Source organism: Protopterus annectens, chromosome 2.part1, assembly GCF_019279795.1.
Source record: "Protopterus annectens isolate FY-2018-M chromosome 2.part1, PAN1.0, whole genome shotgun sequence".
In the NCBI taxonomy this organism is placed as follows: Eukaryota; Metazoa; Chordata; order Ceratodontiformes; family Protopteridae; genus Protopterus; species Protopterus annectens.
Genome location: NC_056729.1, coordinates 1,974,360,196 through 1,974,387,072, shown reverse-complemented (window position 1 = coordinate 1,974,387,072; position 26,877 = coordinate 1,974,360,196).

The following is a 26,877-nucleotide window of genomic DNA, read 5'->3' as shown; positions in this document are numbered from 1 at the left end:
CACCAAACCCTCCGTAAATTAAATATACCAGCTCTGAAATCGCACTACAGTGGGAAAAAGTAAATGTCCTAACCCCACTGTATCACAATCACCATAAAGAATGTACACATAATGTCTATATCACTTACCTGTATGGCCTAAAAAAACACCTACAGAGAGGCAAAATAAAAATTATATAAATAGTATAAATTTCTACACTATATAAATAATTATATATAAATAATTATAGAAATAAAAACTACAATATCTCATAGTGATACCACACGATTAACAGATTAAACTATAACATTTACACGTTTTATGATACACTGTTACATATTATACATTTCAGATGTTATGAAATAAGATGTTATGGGTTTTAGATGTTATGGATTTTAAATGTCATGGTCTCGATGTTTTGATTTCAGATGTTATGAGTTTTAGATGTTTTGAAGGAGAACTATATATATATATATATATATATATATATAATATACATATATATGTATATATATATATATATATATATATATATATATATATATATATATATATATATATATATAATATACATATATATATATATACATATATATATATATATGGGTCTACTTCATAACATTGAAATATCATAACACTGAATTTCATAACACTGAGACCATAACATCGAAAATTCAAAACACTGAAAACTCAGAACATTGAAAGTGTGCTTCATAACATTGAAAACTACATTGCACAAGTAAATAAGATCCCCTCCACCTAAAACAACACCTAACTAACAAACATGCTTTGTACTATGTTTCTGCAGGGGGCAAGCCCACCTGCACCCCCCACCCCCTGTAAATGAAATATACCAACTCCAAGATCGCTCTACAGTGGAAAAAAGTTAATTTCCTAACATTAGTGTATGGTGATACACTGAGGATAGGAATTAACTTTTTTTATTCACTGTAGCACAAACTTGGAGTTGGTATATTTGATCTACAGGGGTGTGAGAGGTGCAGGGGGGCTTGTCCCCCTGCAGAAACCTAGTAGAAAGTGTGTTTGCTAGTTGGGTGGTGTTGTAGGTCGAGAGGATGTTATTTACATATGAACTGTAGTTTTCAATGTTATGATGCACACTTTCAATGTTCTGAGTTTTCAATGTTTTGAGTTTTCACTGTTTTGGAATTTAGACGTTTTGGTCTCAATGTTATGAAATTTTAATGCTATGAAGTAGAACTATATATATATACATATATATATATATATATATATATATATATATATATATATATATATATATACATATATCTGTGTGTGTGTGTGTATGTGTGTGTATGTGTATATATATACATATATATATATATATATATATATATATATATATATATATATATATATATATACATACACTCTTGAAAGAACAAGTGAGGGGGAAGAACTGATTTTTTGTTTGTTTGTTTATTTGTTTTTTCATTAAGGCCTGTTGTTTCTGGAAAAAGGACTGTTCATAGCTTTTCATGTTCGAAAAATGAAAATGTCTGTTCCTTATCTTATATAACTGTAAAGGGCCAGGATTTTGAACTGGGCATTTAATAAACAGAATCTTATTTGAGTTCTTGAGACTGCAGTGTGCATAATTATTTATCTGTCCCAAGCATATTTGTGTGTCAAAGGCCAATAGCCTAGATCCCCCATCTTTACACCTCTGGTGGGAACAACTGGAAAAACAAAACCTTACCATACACTAAATGTTAATAGACAAGTGTATTCCTGTAATTTAAAGTTACTATAAAGGCATGTACTCTGTGCTTCAAAATGAAGAGCTGATAGCAAGAATGCCTTATTGCACTAAAGCAATCTACAAGAAACAGCTTGCCAGTAAGAACTATAAAAAATGCTTAAAATAAAATGCTAGTTCGGAAACTATGCAACTTGATTATAGAAAAGAGGGGAGAAATGTTTCAGCCACAAATGCATCACTGAAATTGACTGTAATGTCTGCCTCACCTCCAAGAAAAATGAAATGGACAAAAATTGAGTGCTTATACTAATAGACCAGACTATTTATTGTGGAAAACAAGATTCCATTTATCTATGTTAAAATGCATTTCCTGAAAAGATCTTTGTTAATATTTCAGCTAGCTGTCTGAACCTGAGAAGGTGAGGTCTCTGCATAAAACCAAATACAAGATAGGGACAAATATTGACTATGTGTGACAACAACCAGCATATCAATGTATGACTTAAAGTGAAAACAAACAGAAAGTTCAGAATATTTGAAAGACAAATGGGGCACTAAAGACCAATGACCCTGTAAATAAGTTACACAATAATGAGAACCAAAACAGCAATTAGTCTATAGCAAAGCCTGGAAGTTTAAAGGACAAATACTCTCTAATTGCAGAATCTGCTTTCCCCAGAGTATATATCCATCAATGGAGGATGATCCCTGTACTTTTACATATTAAAAAGTGTGATTTTTCTCACACTCTGTCTGTGGCATTTCTATTCTAATGAGTTTCCATAGTACATATCATACTGGGGGGTGAATGAAATCTCATGATAATTTCAATAGGAATTTGTCTCCCTTGCTGTCATATCACTTTGCTTATCACACCTAAAAGTCTTTTACTAAGGAAAACAAACACAGCAAGGTACCTGTATCTTTTTATTTTAATTCAGTTTACTACTCTAATTCTGTGTTGCTATATAAATTTGCATTCTTTCTATTTTCTAGAGCTATTCATTTGATAAATCTTTTATAATCTGAAGGTTAATAAACCTGATAACCACTGAAACCAACTTTACTCATTAACTGAGCTTTGCAAGCCGGGAAATACATCTCTTTGGCTGACTCACAAAATATCACTTTTAAAGAAGGCTGAGGTATCTCAGTAATTAACTTTTCCCTTTTTAAGAACTGTTCATATATATAGTGCAACACGTGGGAAATACATATGTAAGAGTCACTGTAAAAAGTCACTGATATTTTTACATAGGATTCATAAAGTTGACAGTATTTCTCACTACTTCCATTTATTTTAAATTAATGGGACTGTGATGTGAGAAGAGAGTGCAGGGCACCTGTAATTTCATTAGATCTTCCCTCACAAGGCATTATTGACAAGACACAGATTTCCAAGAAAGCAAGATCATGTTAGCATGTCTGCCCCCTTCAGAGTTAGAAAAAAAATAAAAGTAGTAATAAGTACTTATTGTGGTATGTGCATGTTTGAATTGTTTGGAAATTCATAGTAAGTAAAAAATATATATTTTTATTCTGTACCCACAGTGGTTCTTTAAGTGTCACTTTAGAAATTGGCAAGAACCACAAGTGTGCATATGCATATATGGAGCTTGTTTGAAATGGGTATGAAGGCTTTAATAAGCCAAGTATGAAGCAGTGTCTGGGAACAGTAATGCAGATACGCTAGTGAAAACTTTGGTAGATCAGGACTGCAGGAGTGAATTGAAAAGTAATATGAAGTCTAGTTTTGTATCTATGTATCTGATATGCCACAAATACTTCTTCAAATCCACTTTGGAAGTTTGTCTCAAACTACTGAAACAAAAATAAACATAAGTATTTTTTTACATATAAGGGATTGCAAAGCCGCGGTGGTACAGCAGTAGCATTGTTGCCTCACAGCAAGAGGTTCTCCTGTTCGATTCTCGGCTGGAGTGCCTTCTGTGTGGAGTCTGCATGTCCTCCCCGTGGTTTAGTGGCCTCCAAAAGACATGCGTGAATGGGCGTGCCTTCGCTGAAGGTTGGGTGTCGGGCTGGCAACTTGGCACCATAAAAATCTACTTCCAATCATTAGCAGACTGGAGTTCCGCTGTGGCAACCTATAACCAGGAAAAGCCAAAAAGACAAACTATCAGTATCGGTAGTGATGTCAATGAGTCTGATCTTGACAGCAGCCTGATAGTCAGCATGGGCTGATGTATCAATTCTGAGAATACATTTGTTGAGGCCAATCTTCTTGGAGCTGGTACCAAAAGTGAGATGCCAGTGAGGAAGGTCTTATGTCATCATCTGGGAGTAAAGGTGGCAAGAGACTATCACTGGCCAAAAACTTGGATAGGGAAGAGAGGTAATACAACTTCCACTGGGCAAGACAAAGGTGTCTGCAAACTTAAAATTAAAGTATAACACTAAAGAGTGGAACCTACTGTCAACATTGTTGGACTAGATGTTGAAGTTTCAACAATTATTTGTATCTCTTTAGAAGGCATAGTTAAAAAAAGCCCAAACAGCAACTGAGAAGACAATCTTCTCCTTAGCTCTAATTGTGAATGAGGATGCATTTTTCCCGCCAAATGAAAAGGATCCTTCTTAACTGTGTTTTCCATTATTTTATGGGCTGCCTTAGGAACATAAGAAGAAATTTTAGGTCTTTCAAGACTGTTGCTTTTTTTTTTTTTTTTTTTTTTTGAAAACTCAGAACAGTAGTATTCAAAGGTTTCAAGTTGAGGAGGAAGTTGTTCTTGAACCCAAAGCAGAATGTGTTTTTTTTCAGAATCCAGTGAAGCAAAGGATTTCACATACAAAGATTGCTTCAATAATGCAACTGAAATCAATTATTCCTATACCAAAACACTGAACAACCAAAACAAATCTCATATTTTGTGAAATATGAGATTCCCCAAAGCAAATACACTTTTGATGCCTATCCTGTGAAGGCATTTTTCTCCACAAAGATACCTGTGAAAAGTGTACTTGTTTTGACACAAATACTTCTACCTTAAAAGCAACAGAAAAGACAAAACATACTTTTAAAATACACACAAAGAAAAACTTCAGACAGGGAAACAATTTAAATAAGTGAATAAAGTCAATAACATTCCAAATGAAACCAGCACAGGTCATCTAATAGTAATACTAAAAATAAACTACTTGCAGAGTGGGGGGGGTTGCAAACAAAAATATACACAATTACTAGAAAATGACTTCAAAAACTAAGAATCTATGATTACAAAACAAAAATCACTGAAAACAGAAAACAATAACTGCAAATATAAAAAAATGATATTTGAATAAATTATCTCCCATGAGATTTAACAGCCTGAGTCATCAAAGATAATCAGAGCACTTTACACTGCAGTGAAAATCAAGAAAGGGAAACAAATATCATAGATTATGAGGTAGAGGAAAGGTGCTAAGCAGTCCACATACCAGTGGCCTTAGTACTATGGACTATAGAGGATGCACCCACTCCTATCAGATCTTTTTTTAACACCTTTATTAAATTATCACTTAAGACAAAGGCAAAGATACTTTAACAGAAAAGAAGACAAACCATTTTAACATTTTTTCCATTTAAATACAATATACATCACATATATTTTCTTTGCTACTGTTATCAATCCAACATTAAAAAATTGCTGAATTCATGCATTCCCTTAAATCTTGCTCCTCCTCATCCTCCTGAACATTATTATGCATGTATTGTTCCCACACTTTCCATTTACTTCTATATAATTTGCTCCTTCCCTTTTTCTAAAGATCCATATGCCAGTTTTGTTTGTCTCTTTTATAATATTCAATACCTCAAATACAGTTGGTGTAGACTTTGATTTCCATTTTCTAGTAATTGCTTTTTTTGGCAACCAACAGAATTAAATTTAATAAGGCCTTATTATGTCTAGGCAATTCACATCCTATATCCTAGCTCAAAATAATAATTTCCTTAGTTATATCCATTTGCTCACACAGTATTTCTGATGGAGTACTCTGTAGGGAATTTTTGAAATGTGCCAACTCATTACACTCTCAGAACATATGTTCCCAGTTACCTCTTTCTTGTCTATCACACCCGACATTTGCTATCTACCAGAGGAAAAAATGGTTATAGTCTGCTTGGGGTATACAATTAGCTATGCAAACACTTCCAAATAAAGATGCTAAACCTTCTGCACTTGGTTGCATACTTGGAAGCCACACATATGACTTCCCATTGTTTTCTTGTAAACTGCTTTTCCAGTGTCCCTTCCCAGTCTTTTCTAATATCCCCTGATTGATTGCTATAGCTATCAAGCAATATCTTATGCCCTACTAATTATCCCTCTTTAACAGCTGCATCTATCCTAGAGTCAACAAAAAACTCTACCAGAGCAGGTATTACACTTAAGACTCCCTTATCCCTTTGCCTGCATTCTGAGATCAAGTCCTGGTAGGGGAGGCAATCTCTAGCTTGCAATCCAGATGCCTTCTTTGTCTCATCCTACTCAATTAACTTTTCTGCTTGAGTTATTTGCTCCCAATATTTTGGTTCCTTTGGCAGGTTTGTCCAGTAAATTCCACCCCCTTTTGTCTATTTTCTGTACTCCTACTTGCAGTCATCCCTACTGGCAAAATCTCCTTTTTCCATTCTTGTATTGAATTAGTTCTTAGAATACTTTTCTGCTACTTTATGAATATAATATTCTGTACAGTTGTTATTATTCTCCTTAAGGATCTGTATCCAAAATCCCACTATCTCTCTCTCTCTCTCTGTTTCTTGAACTTCCTCCTTACTTCATCATTGTCCCTTTCCACTTTGAACTATAACCTTCTACTTGTATTATGTATATGAGTCTTAACTGTTTAGCTCTAAAATGTCTCTTCAAATCAAGTAAACCTAAACCTTACTGTTCTATTGGAAGCATCAGCTTATCTCGCTTAACTCTTGCCTTCTTTCCCTCCCAGATAAAGTCATTCATTTGTTTATTAATTATACTCCACAACACTCCCAACAGATCTTTGAATTTTAGAAACTGGTGTTTGCATCATTATTTATCTTCCCATAACACACTTGTATATCAGAGGCTAATTACCTAGTTTCTCAAGTTTAAGAAATATTAATTAAGGAGACCCGGTTAAGAACAGCTTTAGCCTCCTCTTTCAATAAATCAAAATACCCTTTAGTACTACAAACCCACAACTAGCTGTTAAAAGGCAAAATAATATACTAATAAAGAAATTGCCTTCAAAAATCACATAACATACAGGAATAATAGGATACTAATAGATAATCATGTTTTTTATTCAAGGTTGAGCTCTTTCATCCTTTAAACTTCTCTTAGGACTTCAGAACCAAATACACCATACTTGCATAGATTATATAGTGCAGACAATCAAACACATCATAATTATTTAATTAATCAATACAAAATTAAAAAAAATAAAACTCTACATCATTATTCTAAAACAACTTGCTAAATAAAATAATAAAACATGTTAAAAATGTCTATAACTACAACAAAATATATAACTCCTTCAAACATAAAAAAATTATTATTATTTCATGGCATGAAGCTTAAGAACACTTTAGTACTACAAACCCAACACAAGAGGAAAACACTATGGGTATGACCTGTATGAAACTAAAACTTTATTTTTTTCCCAGTAATAGCCACATGCAACACTTCCATATTAACTACTTTGACCTGTTGTAATTTACACTGAAAGTGTTCAAATGAGCATCACCTATGGAACCAGAAGTGGAAAGAATTTAAAGTATTTGGAATATTTTCTCTTTTATTTTCTTCTTTGCCTCCCTTTTTACATTCCTCTCTCTTCAAGATTTTCTGACATCTCTGAAGAACCAACTTTCAATGTTATTTTAGCTTCTTTAACTACACTACATTTTTGGACTCTTTAATATTAACCTAATTTATTTCTAATGTGTATGTCTTTTCCTGAAGTAAGTACTTTAAAGCCCTTAAGTCTTACTTTTGTGTTTTTTAACATTATAGTGCATTTATTAGATATGTGACAACAGACATCAAAGACTTTAGTGGTGAAGTCATTAAACCTATGAACCTAACCTATGAACCTAAATATCCCTTTTTAATGACAATGTTTAACAACTATTTCCTAAATGTATAGCAATAAAGCAAATACTTGCCAAATGGAAAATATACCAGTATGACAAAGTACCACTGTGGGAAGTAATTAGCATAAAAGAAGATGACTGAAATGCCACACCTGTTTCTGTAAAATGTATGCCTAGCAAATAAGTCCTTCTACAAGTAGTAATTAGATACAAAATAAGGGCTGTAACTGACTGCAGGCATACTATATGCAAGTATAACCCAGCCCTACTCCCTGATTTCTGCCACCAAAACTGGGAGTTATAAAATGAACCTCCCTAAAATTGAGTAAAAGGCAGAAAAATCATTAGACTCCATAGAAAAAGAATGCAGAAAATAAAGCAGATTCAAATTTAGCATATTTGTTGATCTATGCAGGGATCTTCCTTGGTGAACCATAGGGTTCATCCACTCTTCCATTCCATTGGGCTTGCTTTTATGTTTTTCCTACAAAGCTCAGTAGGGCATGCTCACCCCCATGCCAGCACATGCCGTGGCACCATACACCATAAAAACATGCTTACCCCATGATCCCATTAGCTGACCCACAGCCATTGAGCAGGTGCATCTATACATCTAGGGAAAGAAAACAATGATGATTTGATCCCTACACTGCTTGCAAGTAGCATATAAATAAAACCCACCTCACCAAGATCCAAGGTAGGATAGAAGAGCTGTCCAAGCAAATGGGGACACAGCAGGAAAGTGTTTGTTATCAATCAAGATAAGTCTATTACAGCTAACATTAGGGACCCTCCTTCTGTACTTTTGTCTGCATGTATGATTTGGCAACATTCTACAGTGGATGCCCTTCCTGACGCAACCCTCCCCTTTTATCCAGGCTTGGGACTGGCACAAAGAAATGCACTGGCTTGTGCATCCCCAGTGGCTGGGTGGAAGAAATGCTGTGGCGACCCCTGACAGGAGCAGCCGAAAGAAGAAGATTAGGGACCCTCCTTGGTGAGTTTATGATTGGGATGGATGTCAGCCAGCAAACTGAATAGGCTGGAAGAAAGTCAATAAGAGTGAAAAGGCTAACAATTAGAAGGCAGAGTTCAGGGAGCACCTATTCCCAAAGTCACGGTCAAGACAATAATGTTTAATGAATGTGTCAGCTGAGGACCATATGGCTGTGGCACATATGTCTGCAATGGAGGCATTCTTGAAACAAGCATTAGAAGCAAACACCCCTCTAGTGGAACACTGTTTCACTGAAATACATTCCTGAGTGAGGTGAGCTGCCTAATACCAAAACAATAATGCAGTTAACACTCTACTTTGGAATGGTTTGCTTGGCGACTGCTACTCCTTCCTTTGCTGAAGAAAAGAAGGCAAATAGCTCTTTGGTTTCTTAAGCTCATGCACCTACTTAAGGTAAAACCCACAGATGATGACAGGGCTTTCTCTGTCTCATTGAATAAAATAGGGCAACAATGGACTGGTTCAAGGAACATTCAGAAATTGCTTCCAGGAAGAAATGTGTTTTCATCTAAATGAGTTCCCATTTACAATCCCCTACACATAAGAGCCTGCAGCTCTGTAATCATATGAGTAGAGGTGATGGCCACAAGAAACAAAAAAAATACAAGCTATTGACTTCAGCATAATCAATACAGCCTGTTCACGTGGGACAGGCATGTCTGTCAACCAGAATGTTCTAATACCATGGATGGAAGGGATCTTTAAAAGAGGACAGAGATGCAACACTTCTTTAAGTCATTGGTCATCGAATGCTGGGTCACAATCCTGCCCCAGGAGGTGATAAATCTTAGAAATAAGTGACATATGCACAACAATAGTTGAATGACTTTTTGATACTTTTTCTTTCCCACTGCCTGCCACTCATCAGACCTGCTCTCAGCCCATTGTCCCATTCATTACTACTTCAATGGAGGGGAGAGACCAAGTTGAGATGAACCTTTCTTAGCCAACCTTTAGTGTTTTTCTTATTTATCCCTAACCCTGGGTGCATGTCCAGCAACATGCTCCAGGGTTCAGCATTCAATGGGTATCAGTGAAGGCATGTCACTCACTTCTACAAGTAAGTAACTCCTCAAGACTGTGTTGTTCCCCAGACATCAGTCCCACCTGGCCTCCACCTTGGGACAATGCACAATGTACATGCTCTCCTAAACCCTTCCCAAAAGAGAGAAATGAGCTGGCAATGCTGTGCCATCTCCTCCCTCCCACCCATCTCCCACCCTCCACCAGCTTCAGCAGAAATCCAAGCCACTGGGGCACAGGTGGACAGTAGATTCTCCTTTGATAATCATATCACCACAGTAGTCAAGAAATCCTTCTACATGGCACACCTCATCACAAAAGGTTTCTCATCCAGGAAAAAATAGGTCATTGTTCCCCTCTACTTGTCACTCATTAGACTCATTATAGAGTACAACCCCCCCCCCCTTTGGTATGTATCTCACAAGACATCTACAACAACTAGAAGGGCCACAGAAATACCTCACAAAGAGGATTACTGTCCTCAAACAGATGCCCTACGCAGACCGTCTCAAAAAACGTCAGCTTTACTCCGTTACATATCGCCTACTCAGTGGTGATCTCTGCCTATCATACAAAGCTATGTCAAACCCAGAGCTGTTGGACATGCTCCACTTAAAGAAATCCCAATCCCTCAGAGCTACACGCTCTAGGGACCTAAACCTTGTCATTACAATAAGCAGAACATGCTGGAGGGATAGATTCCTGTCCCAGAGACTTCCCATACTCTGGAACCAACTACCTATCTATATCAAACAAAGCTCCTCATTAGCACTCTTCAAGAAAAATCTTGATGATTGGATGGGAGATAGGAAATTCGCCCCGGGGATCACTTCTGTGGCTCTGCTCGACAGGGGCACAGGAAAATAATTTTCTTGGGTGGTGAAAGCCAGGGTACCTTTTTGGCTAGGCTTATATAGGCCCTAGGGCCAACAGCCTAGTACCTACCTATTAACCTATTAACCTATTCACTAATCAAACTCTGGATACCTGGGTTAATGTAAGAGTTTATCCCTCTACATCAACAGAGTTAGCTATGACATTGGAATAACTGAGACTCAAGTCATGAAGATGCCTGATAACAAGTTAGAATGTCCTGCAAATTAAATGAATGCAAGATACTAGGTGATGCTTCCTTCAAATGGAGTATCTTTGAAAACTGGCAGAATACTTCTGTCTGGTAGAAGGCTTCCTGGTATGGTCAGTCACTTGGGGTACTCTAGCCAGTAGATCTGGTAGGATTCACATTGAGAATTAGCTTTTGTCTTTCTTTCCTGAAGTATGGAATAAGGTAGGGAATTAATATAAATGTTAGAAAGGTGAACAAGGCACTCATTGCCAGGAGATTCAAAACATGTCCAGTATGAACTATCTCTTACCCTGCAGCAAACAGAAGAGGGGAGGGATGCTTTCCTGCTAGTGTTGAACAGGTCAGTCTCAGGAGTGCCCCACATCTAGAAGTTCTGATTCAAACATCTCTCCTTGAATCCACAACCTCAAGAAGTCTCAAATAGGTCAGGCAGTATAATCACGTTCCCGGGATCTGAATTGCTGAGACAGTACACTTCTTTCTATTGCCCACTGACAAATTAGTATCAGATCTCTGAACAAGGAGGATTGATGTTTATCCCCTTGCTTGTTTAGATGCCACATGAAATACTAGTTGTATTCTCTTCAAGGCATTCAGGATCACCAGGATTACTCATAGCTCCATCTGCTTGAAATGAAGCTCTCTTTTCAAGATTGGCCACTTCTGTTGAACTGTGAGGGGTAGATGTGAGCTCCTTATTTCTCCAGTGAAACAGCTGGCATCAGAACTTATGATGGCTTGGCTGCAAGAGTGGGAGGTCCACTCAGAGTCCAACAATCACAGAACCCAGTGACTGAGTTTAACACCTGGAGATCTGTGAGAACATGACAGCATTGAAAACACTGGCATCTTACAATCTGCTGCACTACAGTATACAGAAAGTACCTGAGCCCTAAGGTTCATAAAAGCCTGAGTCTGTATCATACACTGTGTTCCTCTCTGGGCTACCAAAGTCTTGATTTACTCAGCCTTCCCTTGTACAGGAATAAAATGGTACTGAAGACTGTCCATCTATACACAGATAAACCAATATTCTGAGATTAGAGCACAGTTTATGGCCACCTTAGTCGAAAACAAAAAGAGAAACATTCACTTCAAGGATGCTACCAGGGAATGCTTGTGCCCACACCTGGAACCTACTAGGCCTTTATGACACCACCTCACCTTGCATGGGAATACTCAGAGAACTGCAGTCTAATGTCAGCTGCAGACCACAGTCAGAACTGTAACCAGCAGGCAGGCAGAGTCAATCTGTCAGATAACTTTTCTGGTACTAGATGAAGTAAGACTCTGCTTCTCTTCAGTGCATTACCTGTTCTGCAAAATAACGTCTTCTTTAAGCATCAGCTATGCCTGGAAGAGGAAGAAGAAGAAAGGGCCAAAGGAGATAATAAAGATCCCCTACAAAAGTGAAGGTCTTTTCTTTCAATAGGTCCATAAAGAGGATCTCCGTTATACGTTTCGACGTTTTTACACTTCGAACTTTCAAGTTCGAAGTTTAGTGCTTTGAACTTGTCAGCATTCGACATTATGATATAGACCCAACTTCAGGTCTATATCATTTTGTCGAATGCTGACAACGTCGAAGTTTATGTTGAATGTCAAAAAAAAGCACTCAAAACCCAAAACAAAAAAAAAAGCTCTATGCAGGGGGGCAAGCCCCCCCCCCTGCTACTTAAATATACCAACTCCGAGATCACACTACAGTGCAGTAAAGGGAAATCTTCCCTTCCCACACTCTATGGCAATCTCCATTATATGTTTCAATGTTTTTACACTTCGAACTTTCAAGTTTGAAGCTTAGTGCTTCAAACTTGTCAGCATTCGACATTATGATATAGACCCAGAGAATTTCCTCTTGAAAGAGGTGCCCAGGATGGAAATTCCAAGCTCTTCTTTAAAGAAAGTCAGATTTCTATGCTGTTTTTAAAAGGAGATCAGTCACAAGATACTATACAGACAACAGAGCTTGCAACCTAAGCTAAGGCATCAGCACAAAGTTGCAGCAGCCTACATGGAAGTCCACTCTAGAAGCCATATAGAGAGTCTTAAACACTTCCACTTTGAGCCCATACTGAACGAGGAAGGAAGATCTCTAGTGCCAGATCCTCAAAGGAAGACTGAAATTTGATTTTTGACAGGTGAGGGAACACTTGATTGCTGCAAATCTTATCATGGCACAGAAGGAAACACCTTTAACAACCTTGTCCAAAGCTCCAGACTCTTTGTCATGTGGCAAGGTTGCAAAGTGCGGTTGTCTCTCAGCCCTGTACTGGATTTAAAATAGTATAATGGAGTCAGCCCAAAGATGTCTGCCATAGATAGTTCTACTCAGCCAGGGTCTTCCAAACAGTGTTCACCTTACTGGAAACCACATTAACAGTGTCTGGGTGTTATCAGACTGTGTATATGGTATCCCTGATGACTTACTCTACAGGAGAATAATCATACTCTTCCCTCTTTCCCTAGATACACATTAACATGTTTTTAAGGGTAAGAAAAGGGGACTACAGACTACTTCACATAAGTGTTCACAGGCCTAAATGTGCTGTGGTGTGTAGAAGAGTCCATATCCTTATCAGTCTTGGAGACATTGATCCCCAGGTCTTCAGATTCCTCACAGGACTTTGAGGAGTAGGGAATCCTTTCCCTCTGCCATTTTAAGGGCAAGCTTGCATTACGTACTAGACTGGGTCATGATGGGAGAAATCTGAGAAGGGTGCATATCAAAGAGTCAGACAACAGGGATCTACTGCTCAAGAGTGTGCCTACTGAACAAGGCTTGCACTGGGCCAGATTTTGGCAACAGATCATGTTTCCTAAGGGTGCAACCCCACACCTGCAATTCCAAATCCCTCCAGATCTCAAACATTGATTTTCAATCTAACCATTCACCAGTAAGCTTCAGTGCAAGAAGACCTGATGGCACCTTCAGTCAGTGCCATCAGATCTTGCTGCTCCCAAGGGAGACCCTGGGAGGTGATTCTTCAGCTTTCGAGTGCTCGTGTCCTAAGCTGAGTAACTCAAGAGACCACTTTCTTGGATCAGGTTAGCTGGCAGTAAGATCCAGCCAGTTAATCCTGGAAAGGATAATATCTACACCCTGAAATACGCCTCTGCTATTGGGAGCCAGGAGTGTACCTCCATTAAGTCCCTATTTTCCAATAAAATGAAGACAGGTATGAGTTTAAGCCCTGACTAGTCAACTATGCACTCAGGACTGCAGAGTTCATATGTTCTGTTTCTGAAACAGATCTACCTCTAAGGAAGCTTGCGCAAAGCCTATCCTCCAATTCACAGTCCTCAAGATCACCCCCACTCCCCCCTTACCCCCCCCTCACACACACACACACACACTCTGAAACTTATAGATAGCAACTTCATGGCCACAAGACAGTGGTGAAAGAAGAAACTTTCCAAAATAACATACAGTGGTCTTGAGCAAACCATTTATTTCACTGTTACAAGTAAGCAAGTGATATCTGAGCTGTTGTGCTCTTAGAAAACACAATGTTACCATTCTTCTAGCTGATGTGCGAACTAGAAGACCACCTTCCATGCCAGAAACTTTAAAAGTACTGAACAGACTGCCTCAAAAATGTCTTCTTCAAGTTTTCCAGAAACATTTGAATCCAAGGAGGGAGGGTATAAGCAAGATTATCAGGATAGTAGCCGCTGAGTTTCCAGATCTGTAAGATATTATTGTTTGCAGACAATTTTTCATAATCCTTCAGTTTGTTTATATTCCTTTTGTCTCCTGGATTTTTACAAGCTCATTCTGTTTCACTAATCAATAGAGCTGGTAATTTCACACTGTATGTCCAGCCCTTCTTTGACTGTGATCTTTTATCTGTGAGGTTTGCTGTCCTTGGCAGCTTACTGCCTGACTGGATCACAGAACTGCTGTACTACTGAACTGTTGCTGTTGCCTTAACATCTTTTATAGCTACTTAACGGATCTTCCAGTACCTGTGTTTGTTGCTTATGGCTCAGCCTGTGTTTTCTGGAATCATTTTGAGCAAAATGTGTTTCCTGGTTTGTCTTAAATTGGCTCATTCTCCAGTTAGTTGACTTTTCTTTGAATTCTGCCATCAACTGGTTTTCTATTCTATAATGCTCAGTTTAGATTTATCTGGTGGTGTGCTCTCAATTCTACTCTGCCTGGATAACTAGCCTATACTATACTATGTCTGGATGAATGCAGTCTGTCAGTGTAGGATTTACAGTTGACCTTATTTTTACAACAGCTATCTACTGATGTTTTGTGTTTACTGGCTTACAATTGATTTTCATCCCTAATCCCCTACCTGTAAACCTCCTGGATTCAGTGCTCTTGAAATCTACTTCTGCAAGGCTCAGCTACCTGGTTTTCATTATGGTACCTGTTCTTGCTAATTTAGTTATGTCTAGCACTCCCACATTTCTCCTATTCTTAGAATTTGCTAGTTGAATTATTTGAGCATCCATTAGATGGTTTCTTCCAACATCATTTGAAATACTCCTCCCATGAACTTCTGTTTCATCTATAAGACCGAGTTTCATTGTCCATGAGTCACATCTTATCCAGCCATCTAAGTATTTATCTTAGTTTGCTCCCATGTTTCAATATCATTCTGCTTATTGACTGGCAGTCAGCGCATAGATTGTGTCAGTGTCAATGGTGCAGCAGATAGCACATTTGTCTTTGGTACAGAAGGTTTAGGTTTTGTTCCCACACTAGCTAGATGGATTTGTGACACTGTAGTGCATAAGAGAGGTACTGCAATCCTGAGTGCGTCATCCTTTGAATGAGACATTAAACAAAGGTCCCATCTGCTTGAATTGGTGGTAGCCAACATGTGAATGTGAAAAATCCCATGGCACCTGTCAAAACAATGAGGGAAGTTCCCTGATGCCCTGGCCAAATTTCCACTAGTAGCATAAATACCACCTCCAGTCTCTCCCCTGAAAAGAGGCCTCTAACCTAGTGGGACTCACCTAGTCAACAAATGATAAATAAATAAATAACTATGTAAGGATGTGAGCTGTAGTTCCTGTGGTACAGGGTTTTACTCCCTCAGCCCTTATTTACCTTGAACAGGTCACTTAACCACACAATGCTTGGAGGCATATGGGAAACTGGTCTAGGCTCCACAGTGGTGCCCTGGACTGCAAGTCTAGTAAGTACCTATGAGCCTATATCTTGGTCTTCCTGACTAGTGTTTTATTTATTTATTTATTTATTTATTTTACAGTCCTCCAGTTTTCTCATGATTTACTATTCTTTTCTCTGCTATCACTGTTTACATTTAATCTACATATATGATCTAAAGGTATGTGCTTTCCTCAAGAACTACAGTTTTTTTACTTGTTTATTTGCATTCAGTCTTAGGCAGCTGGTGACTTCAAAATAAAAGGACTGCAGGAAGTTTGTCACCTTTTCAGATGTCTAAAATGAGACATAAGTATTGTGGTTAAAGCTATGAAATCACAATCAGTTTCGGCAAGACTATATTGTAATAAGTTCAGTGGAAATAATTGAAATAAGCTGAACTTTTGGAGAATGCTAGGCATTAAGAAGCCTTGGGGTTCTAGAAGCACTGTGGTGCATTTTATTTTTTCCCAACTGTTTGATCCAATGATGACCTGAACAAAAATCATGAAAAAGGAAAGAAATTCAGTTTTACGTTTTTTTCTTTCGAGGAAGAAATAAGTTGTATGTAATGCTTAATGTTCAAAGCTGACAAAATATTCACAATAAACTGAGAAGATAAACACTTAAAAATGAATCATATCTAAGAACAGTAAGGTACAAAGAAAGACCAAGAGGTATAATGTAGATAGCTGTCAGAAGTATTACCTCAAACAGAGAAAGTAACACAGAGTTGTGCCACTTTAATAATTATATATACCTCAGATGTCTGACTGTAATCAAATGAATAAATAAATACATAAATAATGGCCACATTAATGCACATCAGCTTAGTTCTGTCAAACACATACAGTGCAACTCACCCCCACCCATACACAATGTCCCTACAAGTTAGTGTCACTTTATAAAAAATGTATACCTCAGATGTCTGATTGTGATAAAATAAATAAATGGTCATATTAATGTATTTAAGTTTACTGCTATCAGATGCATATAGGACAACCCACGATGATCCTCTTCCACATATACACACCCACCCTCACACATGTGCATGCACATACATGCAGACATATACACATGCACAAACACAGATGTGCATACCAATTACTATCACTTCATTGGCTCTGTACAACTCAGATGTCTGGTTATGATTAAACAGATGGACAAATATATAAGTAATGATATATATAAGTAATGACCAGAGTAATGCATTCCAGCTTTTTTTTGCTGATGGATGGATACAGTGTAACCTACTGCAACCCCCCCCCCACACACACAAATATGCACACACAATGTGCCCTCCAGCTACAGCCAGTTTAATAACTCTGTACATGTCAGATATCTAGTTGCAATAAAAAAAGAAGTAATATCCACAGTAATAAATATGAGTTTGTGGTTGTCGGATGCATATAGCGCAATCCACTGCAAACCCTCTGCCCACCTACACAAAGATGTGACATGTGTCTACTAATTACGACTACTACTTTATGGACTCTATACCCCTTAGAAGTCTGATTGTGATCAAACTAGTGAATAAATAAATGAACATGTAATGGCTACAGTAATGAATTTCAGCTTGCTGCTATCAGATAAATTTCAATCCATTGCAACCCCCACCACACACACACACACACACACACACACACACACACACACACACACACACACACACACACACACACACCACCACCACCACCACAATGTACACACATGCATATATGACAAAGAATGACACCAGTTTATTGTTTCTATACACTTCAGACATCAGATTGTGTGGATAAAGATGTAATTAATAGTCACAGTAAAGTAATTTAACATGTTGGTGTCAAGCATGTACAGTGGAATATACTGCAACCTTCCCAAAAGACACACACACACACACACACACACACACACACACACACACACACACACACACACACACACACACACACACACACACACACACACACACACACACACACACAGTTTTAACTGCATAAAATACATACAGTAGAACTGCAGGCTAGCAGGCAGTGCCACCATTGAAAATACAGGCCTAGCATCACGAAACTTAAGAAAAAAAGGCATTTAATGTAAAAAAATGTATTTTCATTTTTTTAACTGTTTCAGACTGCCTCAGGCAGCAGTCACTTGAGGCAGTCTAAGCCAATGGAAATGGCTGCTCACTGCTTCCTAAAGCTGCCCAGCCAACTACCATTCTAGCACTATTTCTGGATTCTAAAATGGCAGAAGTACCACCTCATTCTCTAATGGAGCATAAACTATAATGCTGAGATACTTTGAAAAAAGACCAGCATTTCAATATGTACCCCAGCTAAGTAAACTGACCTTTTTTGCTTTTAAAGAAATCAGAACTCCATGCATGCACAGTAGCATGTATAATGTTGCTTCTTTGCATGCCCGGAGTTCTGACTCACAAACTGTGAAAGCTGACAATTTCAATAAACTAAAAATACAATAAATAAAAAATAAATAAATAATGCTTTTCATTTGGAGGGGCTAAAGCCCAGCAGCTTGTCACCATGCATAGTCCATGCTTTCTCTTTTTATCCATCTCTGGACATTATACTAAGTTGGTCTGCTATAAGCCAGAGAATATCTCTGACTTGCTGCAGATCCAAGATTCAACATATAAAATAGATGCTTGATGTAATAACATTTGTTCCAACTCTGATGACAGTTTTGCCCCTGAATTTTCCACTAGCTTTGACTTGAGCTGTCAAGTGATTATCACTGATCACCACTTAGTGAGCTGGGCCATGGAGTCAGGGCAGTGAATGAACAGACTAAAGAAACCCAAATTTGTAGTATGTGTTGGGAACTTCTAGCAGGCACATCTGTGTTAGAGGAGTTCAATTGCCATGTTTATAACTGTTTCTCCCTTATCTCTGTGGAGGTTATGGATATGGAGTCTGACTGGACAATATTCAGGACATCATCAGATGAGGAAGGGGCAAGGAGCTATGGCCATAAGGTGACTAATGCATGTCATTGCAGTAACTGTAGGATACACTACTGGACACCAGCACTGAGAGAAGCAGCTATGTTAAAGAAAGTGTCCTTCAATGCAATGCTGTCAGAGGTTTTTTCTAGCTATAACCAAAAGGTAATGACAGGACAGGAAGGCAGGTACTAAGTCAATCATTAAAGCAAAGGTCTGGGTGTGGGAGGAGATTAGCAAGGCTTGGAAGAATGACTTTCAAATGGCCTTAAAGAAAAAAAATCCAGTAGGTCAAGAGGGCTGGATGGCACATTGCTCAGTCAGCTCTTAGCAACCTCAACTGGGGACACTGTGGGGAAGGTAAAGGAATTCTTTGAGAAACTTAAGAATCCAGTGAACATTTTCCCATCTGGGAAGACCAGAAGCAGATGGTGATACAGGATTCATTTTGATTAATGAGGTCACTGAGGTGATTAAACATCTCTACAGTAACAAAGACATGGTGGTGGATGATATCTGTCCCTCTCTCTCTCTCTCTCGCTCTGGAAATATTAGAGGCACTGGATAATACTGGGGTGAGATGGCTAACACATCTTTTTAATGTTGCATGGAAAGTGGGACAGTACCTCTGGATTGACAAATTTGGAATGGTGGTCCCCATTTTCACAAATGGGAGAGGAAGGTGTACCAGTTATACAGACAACTCTCTTCAGCCTTCTTGGAAAAGCCTATGCCACTGTGCTGGAAGGAGACATCATCTAATACTTAATCCTGTGATTCAGGAGTGAGAATAGAGATTTTGTCCTGGTTGTGGAACAGTGAATCTACTCTTTTGAGCTAATGACAGGGTCAGAAGAGTTTGCCAGTCCTGTCTGTATGTGTTCTTGTAAACTCGGAGAAAGCATATGACTACATGCAATGCTGTGTCTTGCAGGAGGTGTTAAAAACAGATAGGGCTCCTGGGTCATTTCTACATGCCATTCAGTCCCTTACTTGCAATGTGAGAACTGCATCTGCATACTCAGTGTTATGACTACATTCAAAATGGGTATAAGAGTCTACCAAGGTGCTCTACTGTTTGTGACTTTTAAACACATGACACTATGTTACAGACATGGTTTGGAGGATAACCATTTTGGGGATGTGAGGACTGCATCTCGTTTGTCTTCAAGTAAGTGTGATCTTGTGTACATTGGAGAAGTTTGCTGCTGAGTGTGAACCAGGTGGTAAGAGAATCAGTATCCCCAAATAAAAGGTAATAGTTCTTTCTTAGAAGTGAGTGGATTGCTCTTTACAGGTGAAGAGGATGTAGCAGCTTTAAACAAAGGTGTCTTAGAGTCTTGTTCTCTATGTAGGAGTATAATAAGAGCACTTCAGTAAACATAAAAAAAGCCACTTGGGAAGAAATGGTTTAGTAAGTGAGAAGAGGCAAGTGTAGTTACAGATACATTGCTTCAAACCATGAAAGCACTCTGTCTGCTCCTGTGTTTACTATGCATAATGTTTTACTACTGGAAACTGCAAGAGAATATCAATGTTTGCCAAGAATATCATGACTGATTCCATGGGACCCCAAATTGAAACTCTTGATGTCCAAATTGCCCTGAGCAAGATTAATTACCGCATCACAGCTAGTTATTGAAGATCTTCTATGTCTACTTCTGATGACAAGTCCTTAGCTGAAATTTCCATTAATCCCAATACTGTTTTATTGAGAAACTTTGGCTATCCATCAATAAACTGGCTGACCTACACCACCAACAGTCAGCATGCCCAACAATTCCTTGATATTATAAATGCTAACTCCCTTGTAGAAGTAGCTAACCCTTGAACTAGGAGCCAGAATACCCTTGAGATTGTTCTTACAAACATGGCCACTTCCTCTACATCTTTATATGTATAATATTCCCTCATTAACTCACCATAGGTTCATAGGTAGGTACTAGGCTATCAGCCCTGGAGCCTATATAAGCCTACCCAAAAAGGTTCCCTGGCTTTCGCCACCCAAGAAAATTATTTTCCTGTGCCCCTGGGTATATATCAGTAAAATATCAGTGATATTTTCCTTTAATAGTGGTGGCACTTTACCAAATAATCCATGGTGGTGCAGCGGTAGTGTTGTTGCCTCACAGCAAGAGGTTCTCCCGTTCGATTCTCGGCTGGAGTGCTGGGAGTGCCTTCTGTGTGGAATCTGCATGTCCTCCTCGCAGTTGGGTGGGCATTCGAAAGACATGCGTAAATGGGCGTGCATTTGTTGAAGGTTGAATGTCGAGCTGGCACCTCGGTGTTCGTGAAAATCTACTGCCAATCATTAGCAGACCGGAGTTCCGCTGTTCCTAACGGGGAAAAGCCGAAAGACAAACAACAAGTGGTGGCACTTTACCTCTGTGTTAAGGGACTTCCTAAAAGCAAGTCTCCTTCAATTATTTGACGTAAATAAATTCAGGTGTAATGTTCCACTAATAGACCCTTTGCTAAAGGTGCAACCTATCCCCCTGACTTCTACTCCAGTTTAAATAGTTGCATTGGTAAGGCAGTCCCTATCCACACCAAATGTAAAAAAAAATGTAACAACAAGCCCCTGCAGTAGAATGGTCACAGAAATAAACTATGTAACAAGAGAAAGAAATTACTCAGTTCTGGTAAGAGATCTCATTCTACTCACCTTACGTTCACATTTAAATAAACTAACAAAGAGCTTAAGGGTAGCATTAGGAAGCTGAATATGAAATTAAATGGCCACTGAAACCAAACACAGCTGCAAATCTTTACTTAACTATGCCAGGAAGTTAAGAAAAAATAGTCAGCAATGTTCAGCATTAGTTGATGATAACACTGCCCATTCTAACTCAAAGTAAATGGCTAATATCCTAGCTGACAAATTCAGAGCACATTTTACTCCACCCACAGTTATAATTATTCTACAGTCCAATCCACTCCCTATACTTACTGTGGAACAAGGTCTGTCACCGCTCTCAAAAGCTAAGAATATCTAATCCGTGGGCCTTAATAACATACCAAGTTGTCTGATTGTAAGGACTAAATCATGGCCTATCTGCACCCTTATGTAACCTCTTTAATCTAAACCTCACCATTGAATGCATTCCCAAAGTTTGGGAAACAGCTATCGTAACACAGTTATTCAAGGATGGCCCAACCACTGACCCTGGTATCTATAGACCTGTTAGTCCCGCTAGCATCATATGAACTTAGAAAAGTCTTAACCTTGCACCTTCATCAGTTTGGCTTTGTTCAAGGCAGGCCCTGCCTCTTAACCTCATGCATTTATTTGAAAAAGTCATCAAAGTAGTGAATTGCAGTTATGTAACACATACAGCGTATCTTCACCTGGCCAACGTCTTTGACACTATCCCCATGCAGTTATTACTGACAGACTTATAAATATGAATATAAATCCATATTTTGTGCAGTGGTCAGTTAACTGGCTATCTGAAAGAACTTATGTGGTTAAGAGTCTGAAAGCAAAAAAGTTACCAGTGGTGTACCACAGGGCTCAGAATTAAGCACTTTCTTATTTGGCATCTATTTCTCAGACCTTGAAGTCAGCACTGCTGGTTTATGGTTATCCAAGTTTGTGGATGACTACAAATTGTGTACTGTTATCTGATCAAACCTTTCAACTTTTACCAACAGAATTTGTAAAAAAGTAAAAAAATAACTAAGGAAAAGCCCCCAAATTAGAGACACATTTCAAATGTTGGCACTATTATCTTAGAAATTCTCAAAATAATTTCCAATTTTAGGAGGAATAAACTTTGAGAAACATCAGGGGGTGACTACAAAACAGGGACAATTGAGAGGTCTGTATCAGATCCTATATTGACTCACAACTGTTCCAATATGGGTTAAACCATGTTAGCAATCAGTACAAAAACACTGTAGTGTAGTTCACTTTGGTAAATAAAATATTTCCATATCATACCACATGACACATCCCTCCAGTCATGCACTGCCATAATGGATCTAAGCTCTATTCTAGATAATTCCTTACCTTTTGGCTGTTCTGGCTGTATATGCACCACCTAACCATGACTCAAATTAAAAACAAAGAAACGCTGATTACCAAACTTGTTCTAAAAAAACAAAAATCCATAGTTATGGCTGTCGTCTACATCCTCCATCCCCAAACAATATAAAAACAATATAAGACATCTTAAAATGGTTAACCACTAATGTAGACCTAAACCAAGATTGGATCATAAACAGTAAAAACTCTCCCTCCCCTTTCACGCAGTTAATTAAGGAACCAGCCCATAACTGACCACAATCTAAAAGAACATCCTTTCTGGAACACATACTAACAGCGAACCTTAAAAAAATTGAACTAGCCTGTATTCTCCTAGATACTCTATGTGATCACAATCCCACCAATATCCACAGAGACCACCATAAGCCAATCATATCTATACATTTAAACTATTTAAGAAGTCTCATAAAATTCAGCAAAACTATCTTCAATTACTCGCTCAAACAATGTAACTGGGAATTCCTCAAATACCGGCTACTAGAAGAAGCTGTCTCCTATTTCAACAATTGCCTTACAACTATATTAAATAAACAAGCCCCATTTAGATATAAAAGATTCAAAGCAACTACTGCCCCCAGGTAACCCATCAAACAAGAATATATAAGAAAGAAGAGGGCAATGCCTAAAAACAATGGCATAAGCAGATGACTCAAGCTAACCTAAAAACGTACTGCCATCTCAGAAACCATACAAAAACCCAAGTTCTCTCTGACAAAACAATTTTTTTTCTCCACTAACCAGATTAACCCCAACATAAGCCCCATATGCCTCTGGCAAAATCTAAATAACTTCTTAAAATCAGGCGGAAAATCATCTCCAAACCATTCCCATCTGAAACCAACAATAACCTAGCAGATCAGTCTAATAAGCACTTTATATCCTGTACTTCGCTCAATAATCCAGCCTCCCACCCCATATACCTCCCAATGACACTAATCTCAGACTCCAAATTACCTTGAAAACCATCTCAACCAATACCATCAAAAACACATACAAAAACTAAAACCAACAACAATGACACCTGACTACATACCAAATAAATATCTCAGCATTGCTGTTAAAGTTTAAATTAACCAGTGTCCATCCTCATTAACAGATCCATAACAGAAAGCTATATCCCTGCCCTATGCGTAATTCATAATCACACTCCATGAAGGTGGCACATGCACAGAAGTAATTATTGTCCCATAGCCACACTCTCCCTACTCTCAAAAGTATCAGAAATATAGTATTAGTATCAGTATCAGTATCGGTATCTGTATTAGTATCAGTATCAGTAGTATTATTATTAGTATCAGTAATAGTATCAGTATTAGTATTAGTATCAGTATCAGTATTAGTATCAGTATCAGTATTAGTATTAGTATCAGTATCAGTATTAGTATCAGTATCAGTATTAATATCAGTATCAGTATCAGCATTAGTATTAATATTAGTATCCACCAACAATTCCTAACATTCCTAATAGATAATCTGCTACTATCACCAACCAAACATAGCTTTCAACCTCATCATAGCACAGAAACAAGTTTTACTACATTTTCTAGATTCTATAATGGAACTCAGACCAAAATCTCCAGTTTCTTTCTTGTTATATCAAAAGCCTTTGGTACAATTTCCCATCAACTCCTCCTCCTAAATAAACTTCATCAAATTAGTCCAGGGCCACCCCGATAAGCTGGTTTACCAAATAGTTTAAACAGTCACACCCAGTTTGTTAAATGGGCTGACTCGCACTCCAGCTTCCACCCAGTCATAACTGGTGCTCCCCAAAGCTCCATTCTTGGTCCCATTCTAGTCAGCATATTTATAAATGACATGCATAAACTATCCAAACAAGCAACCATCATCCAATACATGAATGACTCTGTGCTAGTCTAGTGTGTCTCCATTGTATCCACCCTACAAACCATCACACAGGATGCAATCATCTCTGTCAAAAATAGGCTAAAACAATCCCAGCTGCTTTTTTAACCCCCCCCCAAAAAAAAACTGCTTCTATTCCTTCATAAAAGGATGAAACAAAATGACATAAATTGCAATATTCCATCATCAAGCACTACAAAAAATGAAATAGTCACAAACACCAAACTACCAGGCATAATTATTGAAAATAAACAAAAGTTTGAAATGTATATTGACTCTGCTATCAAAAAAGCTCACAGCAAACTAGGTTCCCTGTATGGAACAAAACATATGGTACAAAATCACAACAAAAAATAGCAGCCACTTATTTACTCTTCTCCACTCTTGTATATGCCTCATCAATATTCACAAACCTTCACTCCACCAGCACACACAAACTTACATAATGCTAAAATCAGCATGGTTAAAGACAGCTTCCCAACCCTCACCTATCATTGCTCAGCCATTAATACCCTGAATTGCCTTGAACTACCCCACCATCTCTCTCTCACAATTATTCATGGCACAAGAGATACTATGCCACCCAATAAACACAACCTGTCTGGTCAAGCTCATCCACCTGCATATCCCTTACTGAAACTTTGCTCCAAAAGAGCTTACATTTATTTGAATCCACAAAATAAAACAATTCATAAGGTGACTCACTATTTTCAGTCAGCATCTTAAAAGCATGGAGAAACCTTCCAAGCAGTATCAGGGCCTTGACCAAACTACAATTTAAAGCACAATTGAAAGACCATCTAAGAACCCCCCCCCCCCAACCACCAGCAGCAAACGTTCTTTCTCATACTCTCTCTACTTTATTACAAACCAAATCTACTTTAAAAAAACAATTACTGTCTTTCTGATTTCACTCCACCTCAGTCAATAACTCAATCTAGCCAACATCTAACTTCCTTCTACTTTTAGTAGCATAATTTGAATTGTGCTGAACCTACCTTTGTAAAAAAGCATAAAGGAACCTCTCTTCAAAACCTTGTAAATATGATCTGATATGTTTGTTACATTTTTGTAAATATTTTATTGTAATTAACTATGTAACAAATTCGAACATGTATTTCTTTGCATTTTGCTTAATTGTATCTGAAATTATTTGTAAGTGAATGTCTGCATTCTGGAGCCTTTTTCCTTGGGATTCTGCTGAAAAACGGCACCCAACCCAATCAGACTTTCCTGGTAAACAAAAGCAAATAAATAAATAAATAGTATGGAAAGCCTTCTGTTTGACTAATCTAATTTCCAAATCCATCTCCTCTCGATTCAAGGATAACTTAAGTCTCTTTACTCATCTCTTGTCAGACATTTGGCTGAATATAAAGCCCCTTTTGGCATGTATTTATCTAAACCTATTATTCCATTGCAGAGACCTATGAGTCCTAATGACCATAAGACCCTCAGTTATTTGTATAGAGTGACAGCCCTCTCTCTGCACTTGGTTTCATATTGACTCTTCTGTGGTGATCTATGTCTAGTCTTTTGAGCCATGAAAGATCATATTCTCCTTGACCTCCTCTTCCTTTCTAGAACTGTTTCCTCAAATACCTGGTCAAAGGGGTCTATATTAGTTCATCAAAAACTAACTTCAGCAAACGGCCATTCATCGAACATAAATCAGTGGACAGCCATTCATCGAATGTTCACATCAGCAAACGTTTTTCACAGGGCAGTATAAAGCTGGTACTTTACAGCTTTACTTTATGTCTATACTCAAGTTCAATAAATTACTATTTTTATCTCAATATCAAATTATTCACATGGCTAATACCATGTTCCATAAAACTTCACTAAGTACATAGTCATACAATTAGTTCAACATCATATTCTGCAGTATAGTTATAAAAAAGATTTAACAACATGTCAGATATATTAAAGATATATAGTAAGTCTATAAATATATTTAAACAGCTTCAAATATTACG